Raw genomic sequence first — 8,202 nt, 5'->3', positions numbered from 1 at the left:
TAGTAGAGACAGGGTTTCACCATGTTGGTCAGGCTGGTCTCAAACTCCTGACCTTGTGATCTGCCCCCCTTGGTCTCCCAAAGTACTGGGATTACAGGTGCTAGCCACCACGCCCAGCCAGATTTTTTCTTTTATGATTAAATAATGATCTGCTTTATCCCTATCAATCCTCTCTATCCCTATCTATCCCAATCCGATCTATCCCTAGTAAAGCAAATAAGCTTTGCTTATTTGTTCTGATGTTACATTGCATACCTGCTTTCTTTTGATTACTATTTGTCTGGTATGTCTTTTTAAATTCCTTCCCTGGCTCTGCTTTTTAACCTTTCTCTGACATTATATTTTGGGTATGCCTCTTATAAATTGCAAATAAGTAGAGTTTTTATAAAATCCAATCCGAAAACAACAATAGTAAACTGATGTAGCACCTACTGAGTCAAGCATGTTTGTGTGCTTTTTAACCTAGAGTAATAAAGCACTATTTCCCACAGGTCCTATGAGGTAAGTGTTATCATTATTTGCCTTTTACAGAGTTTGAGGCTGAGTGCAATGGCTCATGCCTATAATCCCAGCACTTTGGGAGGCCAAGGTGGGAGGATCGCTTGAGCTCAGGAGTCTGAGACCAGCCTGGGCAATATAGTGAGACCCAATCTCTACAAAACGTTAAAAAATTAGTTTGGCAGGGTGGCACATGTCTGTGTTCCGGGTACTCAGGAGACGAGGTGAGAGGATCGCGTGGGCCCGGGAGGTGCTCCTGAATCACCACTGCTGATTCAAAATTCTTCTCAGGTGTGCCCGTCACCACTGTTTGACCATCTGGAAGCTTTCCAGCTTCCAAAATGTTGTTATTTTTGTCTCCTTTTCTATTTTCCCTGTGGCTTTATGCATTTTGTAAAAAGTGCACTTCAATGCCATGTTATTGAGATTTCAGAGAACAGCAGAGGTTAATGCATGCAATCAATCCACTGTCCTTTACTAGAAGTCCATCGGATGCTCTTTAGTGTCTTTTCCCCATCTACTAGTTTAAAAGTTATCCATTCCTTCTATTCGTTTTATGGGTTATCCTTAAAATTTTAATATTCTTGTCTGATCTAACAAAGTCTAAAGATAATCAATATCCCTATCCTTCTCCTGAATAATGCAAAGGGTGCTGAATGCTTTACCTTTGATCTCTCCTTTCCCATTTCCAGGTTGCTTCCGTCTGATATTTTAGTTCCTCATTACTTTTAATACCTCCTCCAAAGTAGTCCCTTCATCAATAGATGTTTTTGAGCCCTCCCTACCAGGTGATAAGCACTGGTCGAGGCGCTGGGAATACAGTAGGAAATGAGATAAACTTGGCCAGGTGTGGGGTGGCTCACGCCTGTAATCCCAGCACTTTGGAGGCCAAGGTGGGCAGATCGCTTGAGCCCAGGAGTTCAAGACCAGCCTGGAAAACATAGTGAGATCCCGTCTCTACAAAAAAATACAAAAATTAGCTGGGCATTGTGGTGTATGCCTGTGGTCCTAGCTACTCGGGAGGCTGAGGTGGGAGGATCACCTGAGCCCAGGGTGGTCGAGGCTGCGGTGATTGTACCACTCCACTCCATCCTGGGCAACAGTGAGACCCTGTCTTGAAACAAAAAAAAAAAAAAAAAAAAAAACAAAAAACAAAAACCCCACAAACTAAACTATGTATAAATACATTTTTGTTAGGTAGAACTATATGAAATTGCCACTATTTGACAAACTTTTAGTGAAAACTAATCTCATAAGTGTGTGTGTGTATTTTCACTAATGTTTTCTGGATTTACCTAAACATTTGCTAATTTCATTGCTCCCCATGTCTCCTTCTATCCCATTCCTTTTTTCTGGGCTCTGTTTCCTTTTCAAAATTTTAGTAGTTCTTTTCAGTGAGGATCTGTGAGTGGTAAACTCTCTTTCTCTGAAATTAACGTCTTCCCCTCAAATAATAGTTCACCTGAGTGTAAATCTTGATTGGCCATTAATTTCCATTCAGTCTTTGGAAGGTACATTGATGATAAATCAGTTGCCAGTTTAATCATGATTCGTGTGTAGATTATTAGTCTTTCTCTTTGGTTGATTTTAAGATATCCATTGCCTTCAGTGTTCTGCAGATTCACTGTGATGTGTCCTCATTTGGCTGTGTGTTAATTTTTCCTACCAAGACTCAGGATGCTTCCTGCACCTGAGGATTCAGGCCACTCTTTCTTCAATTTTTGGAATTTCTCAGCCATCATCTTTTGAATATTGTCTCTTCCACAGTCCCTGTGTTCCCTTCGTGGAAATCCTACAGGCATATATTGGACCTCCCATTCTGTCCTCCACGTCTCTTACCATCTATTCATACCCTCCTTTTTATATTCAATTTTTTTGAGACAGAGTTTTGCTCTGTGGCCCAGGCTGGAGTGCAATTTGCATGATCTTGGCTCACTGCAACCTCCACCTCCCAGGTTCAAGTGATTCTCCTGCCTCAGTCTCCCAAGTAGCTGGGATGACAGGCATGCACCACGACGCCCTGCTAATTTTTGTATTTTTAGTAGAGATGGGGTTTCACCATGTTGGCCAGGCTGGTCTGAAATTCCTGACTTCAGGTGATCCACCCGCCTAGGCCTCTCAAAGTGCTGGGATTACAGGCATGAGCCACCGTGCATGGCCAATATCCTCCTTTTTATTTCTCTGATTCTTTCTGTGTGATTTTCTCAGATCTACCTTCTAGTTTACTAATTCTCTCTCCAACTGTAGCTAAATGTGTTTTATATTATAATGACTATACTTTTTTTACTTCTAGATGTTCTATTTAATTCTTTTTCTTTTTGACAAATAGAACTTCTTTCAAAACAAACAAAAGGCCAGGCATGGTGGTTCATGCCTGTAATCCCAGTGCTTTGGGAGGCTGAGGCAGGAGGATTGCTTGAGCTCAGGAGTTCAAGACCAGGCTGGGCAACATAGAGATCCTTTCTCTACCAAAAAAAAAAAAAAAAAAATCAGCTGGGTGTTGTGGGGCCACTCCTATAGTCCCAGAAACTGCAGATTCTTGGGAGGTAGGGGCTGGAGGATTACTTGAGCCTGGGAGGTTGAGGCTGCAGTGAACTGTGACCATGCCACTGCACTCCAGCCTAGGTGACAAAGCCAGACCCTGTCTCAAAAGCAAATAAACAAACAAACAAAGAAACAAACAAAAAAAATGCTTACACAGGTGACTACTTTCTTGCTGGGATAGTTTTAACACTGCGTTAAACATAAACACCTTTCTTTCTGAAATGTATTTGAGATGTATATTGATTTTAAAAAAACCCACACCTCCATTAAGGCCTAGTGATAGCAGTAGAAACATTGTAAGTGGGTCTACAATCATATAGATGTCTTTGGTGTGTTCTGAGATGGAGCTCAGGAACACCAAGTAAAGACTGCTACCTCACAGTTTGCATCTGAGTTCTTAGAAGACAAGACTGAAGGAGAACAATTTGTAACAAGATTTACTTGGCCTGGGTGTGGTGGCTCACGCAGATAATCCCAGTACTTTGGGAGACTGAAGTGGGTGGATCACCTCAGGTCAGGAGTTTGAGACCAGCCTGGCCAACATGGAAAAAACCCCATCTCTACTAAAAATACAAAAATTAGCCAGGCATGGCGGCATACGCCTGTAATCCCAGCTACTCAGGAGGCTGAGGCAGGAGAATCACTTGAACCCAGTGGGTGGAGGTTGCAGTGAGCTGAGATCTTGCCACTGCACTCCAGCCTAGGTGACAAAGTGAGACTCTGCCTTAAAAAAAAAAAAAAAAAAAAGACTTACTGTTCAGAAGGAGAAATCACTAATGTTGTTTTAAAGAACATGTCACAAGAGAAAGACTCTAGAAGATCTCACTTGGTGCATATCAAGTGTCTGTTTGAGACTCATATACTTGCTTAATCCAGGTGTTTAAGGCAAAGCTGCCGCTGCTGAGCAGGAAGGAGTAAGGTACTCGCTAACCTTTACCAGTCTACATTTTAAAATCCTCCTTACTCCACACCTAGATTGAGTCAGCAATTCTTGGACAGTAAAAAACAAAAACACAAAACAAAGTAGAGGGGCAACTCTCTTGAAAATGCAGCTGTCCGCAAACACTGTGATACAAAACGACAGTTAAGGAAAGAGCAGCACAAACAAGTTCACATGGAAGGAATCTGTTCAAAGTCTTTGGATTTAAGAACAAGTTCCCTAAAAGCTCTTACTCACAGAAGAAATTAGATAATAAATAGGATGGAATTCTTTAAGCTTTTATTTTGTTTTGGGTAACTCTGTTGCCCAGGCTGGAGTGCAGTGGCGTGATCACGGCTCACTGCAGCCTCAACCTCCCAGGTTCAGGTGGTCCTTCCACCTCAGCCTCCTGAGTGGCTGGGACTACAAGCATGTGCCACCATGCTAGGCTAATTTTTGTAATTTATTTTAGTTTTGTCTTTTTTTGTTTTTGTTTTTGTTTGTTTGTTTGTAGAGACAGGGTTTTGCCATGTTGCCCAGGCTGGTCTCAAATTCCTGGGCTCAAGTGATCCTCCCACCTCAGCCTTCCAAAGAGCTGGGATTACAGGCATGAGCTACTGCACCTGGCCAAGAATTTTTAAAAAATCACTATCTGGCAACTCTCAGGATAATATTTGACTCAGGCAAAGATCATCAATGTATGCTAAAACCATTGGGTGAAAAATTGTTGCAGAATGGGATGTCACACGGCTTCAAAGTACTGCTCCACAAATTACTTATCAATAACTTGAAAAACCAAGCAGGGCGCAGTGGCTCACACCTGTAATCCCAGCACTTTGGGAAGCTGAGGTGGGCGGATCACGAGGTCAGGAGATCAAGACCATCCTGGCTAACACAGTGAAACCCCGTCTCTACTAAAAATACAAAAAAATTAGCCAGGCAAGGTGGCGGGTGCCTGTAGTCCCAGCTACTCAGGAGGCTGAGGCAGGAGAATGGCGTGAACCCAGGAGGCGGAGCTTGCAGTGAGTGGACATCATGTCACTGCACTCCAGCCTGGGCGACAGAGCAAGACTCTGTCTCAATTAAAAAAAACTTAAAAAACCAAACTGTACTAACCATGGAGAAATCTGGTTGTTATCACTTTAACTGAGTGACCAAACTTAGCATCACCAAATAGAGTGCAGCCTAACAGTTCGTGACTCCAGCTAGGATGCAGTAATAAGGGCCAGATATCACCGAGTAAGTATTTTTGCCAAAAATGTGTAACCTTAATCTAATCATGAGAAAATAATCACTCAAATCCAGAATGTGGGACATTTTACAAGATATCCTCCTTGCACTCTTCCAAAAAAAAAAAAATCAATGTCATGAAAACAAATGGTAGGGTTGGGAAAACTGTTCTAAATTTAAAAACTAAAGAGAGATAACAACCAGATGAGATGTGTTAGAGCTTGAATTTAAAGAGACAGAAAAACAACTATAAAAGCATTTTGGGGAAAATTGGAATATGTAGCATATGTTAAATGACATTAAGGAATTATGTTAATTTTCAAAGGTATGATAATTTTTTTCTTTTGTAAAAGAGTCCTTATTTTTCACAAGGTATGTCGAAGTATTTAGGTTGAAGTGTCATGTTGGTTATAACTATTTCAAATGGTTTCATACACAAAGCACATACCACATACACATATACATATACCTCCGACTAATCCAAACCATGTTCAACACTGAAACTATAAGATGCCACCAAACAGGGAAGCATGAATGTGTCTTGTGTCTACCCATTGTATCAATCTAGGTTCAGCAGAAAAACAAAAGCCACTCCATGTATTTCAAGTACGAAAGGCTTTAAAGCAAAAAATTAAAGGTTTATCCAACTCTTGGAAGGGCTGGAGGAGTGACCATCTTGGTTTGCAGTTCAGAAGGAGTGACTCTCAAATGCTCATTGGTAAGTGGCTACAAATGGGAAGCTCACCTTATTATGCCTGCAATATCAATGCAAGTGATTCCTAGGAAGGTCATCCAGAAGCGCTTTAAACTCCAAGCCTGTCCATGCTCCTGTCTGCAACTGGCATTGAAACATAATGGCCTCTCCTCTTCCGTCTCACACTGGCTGACTCTAACCTAGGCTCATAGAGAGAAGGGATTCTAGAAAATGTATTCATAGTTCCAAGTGTCTCCTCTGCATCTCATAAAAGACCTTAGAAAGGGCAGTGATAATGCTGATTTGCAAGAAGACAATCCAACGCAGTTGTATTTTACAGCACAGGCTCTTTAAGTTTGGGTTATCACAAAAAACCATTAGAGTATGAGAAATTTCTTTTTAAATTGTGGCAAAATATATGTAATATAAAAATTACCATTGTAGCTATTGTACATTGTGGCTAAGTATACAGTCCAGTAGCATTGAGTACATTTACACTGTTGTGTACCACTATCTAGCTCCAGAAATCTTTAATCTTCCCAAACAGAAACTTGTACCCATTAACCAATACCTTCTCCTTCCTCATTTCTCCTAGAAACCAGAATTACACTTTGTGTCTCTATAAATTTGACTACTCTGGGTACTTCATATAAGTGGAATCACAGTATGTGTCCTTCTGTGACTGGCTTCTTTCAGTTAGAATCATGTCTTCAGGCCGGGCGCGGTGGCTCACATCTGTAAACCCAGCACTTTGGGACGCCGAGGTGGGTGGATCACAAGGTCAGGAGATCGAGACCACCCTGGCTAACACGATGAAACCCCGTCTCTACAAAACATACAAAAAATTAGCCAGGCGTGGTGGCGGGCTCCTGTGGTCCCAGCTGCTCAGGAGGCTGAGGCAGGAGAATGGTGTGAACCCAAGAGGCAGAGCTTGCAGTGAGCCAAGATCGCGCCACTGCACTCCAGCCTGGGCAACAGAGCAAGACTCTGTTTCAAAAAAAAAAAAAAGAATCATGTCTTCAAGGTTCATCCATGTTATAGCACGTGTCAAATTTCCTTTTCTTTTTCTTTTTTTTCTTTTTAAGATAGTCTCTCTCTGTCGCCCAGGCTGGAGGGCAGTAGCACAATCTCAGCTGCAGTGTCTGCCTTCTGGGTTCAAGCAATTCTTGTGCCTCAGCCTCCCGAGTAGCTGGAATTACAGGCATGCACCACCACACCTGGCTAATTTTTGTATTTTTAGTAGAGACGGGGTTTTACCATGTTGACCAGGCTGGTCTTGAACTTCTGGCCTCAAGCGATCTGCCTGTCTCGGCCTCCCAAAGTGCTGGGATTTCAGGCATGAGCCACTACGCCTGGCCCCTGATTGTCATTATTTAACGCTAAGTGATATTCTGCTGTCAGTATACACCACATTTTGTTTATTCATTCATCTGTCAATGGACATTTGGGTTGTTTCCACACCTTGGTTATTGTGGATAATACCACTGTGAACACGAGCATACAAATATCTGCTCCAGTCCCTGCTTTTAACTCTTTTGGGTATATGCCCAGAGGTGGAATTGCTGGGTCACAAGGTAATTCTAGGTTTAATTTATTGAGGGACTGTTGTACTGTTCTCCACCGTATTACCTTCCCAGCAGCAGCGTCTAGTGGACAAGCGGTCCAGTTTCTCCACATCTTCACCCACACTTGTTACTTTTGGCTTTTATATTATTTTTTTAAAAATAACATTCTAATGGGTGGTAAGTGGTCAGAACTGGTTCTTTTAGGAGAAGAGATAGAGGCCAGGGGGATGGCTCACACCTGTAATCCCAGCACTTCAGGAGGCCTAGGTGGACAGATCACTTGAGGTCAGGAGTTTGAGATCAGCCTGGCCAACATGGTTAAACTCCATCTCTATTAAAAATACAAAAATTAGCTGGGTGTGGTGGTGTTCACCTGTAATCCCAGCTACTTGGGAGGCTGAGGGCTGAGAATCGCTTGAACCCTGGTGGTAGAGGTTGCAGTGAGCTGAGATTGCACCACTGCATGGCCTGGTGACAGAGCAAGACTCTATCTCAAAAAAAAAAAAAAAAAAAAAAGAGTAGAGATAGAAAAGCATTGAGAACACAGCCTCAGCTCAGCTCAGTCTGCCATGGTGGGAAGCCATTAATCCTTCACTCTTGAAACCTTTTCTTCCTTGGTGTAGCAGAGGCTGCAAGTCACCTCTGCAACTTTATTCTTCCCTTCTTTCTCAGTTATAAAATCTCTGATTTTAGAAACATCTTTATTGCGATGTAATTCACATCCCGTAACATTCACTACGATTGAATGGTTT

This window comes from Piliocolobus tephrosceles, chromosome 13, assembly GCF_002776525.5.
Source record: "Piliocolobus tephrosceles isolate RC106 chromosome 13, ASM277652v3, whole genome shotgun sequence".
NCBI classification, from domain to species: domain Eukaryota; kingdom Metazoa; phylum Chordata; class Mammalia; order Primates; family Cercopithecidae; genus Piliocolobus; species Piliocolobus tephrosceles.
This window is presented reverse-complemented; position numbering follows the sequence as displayed.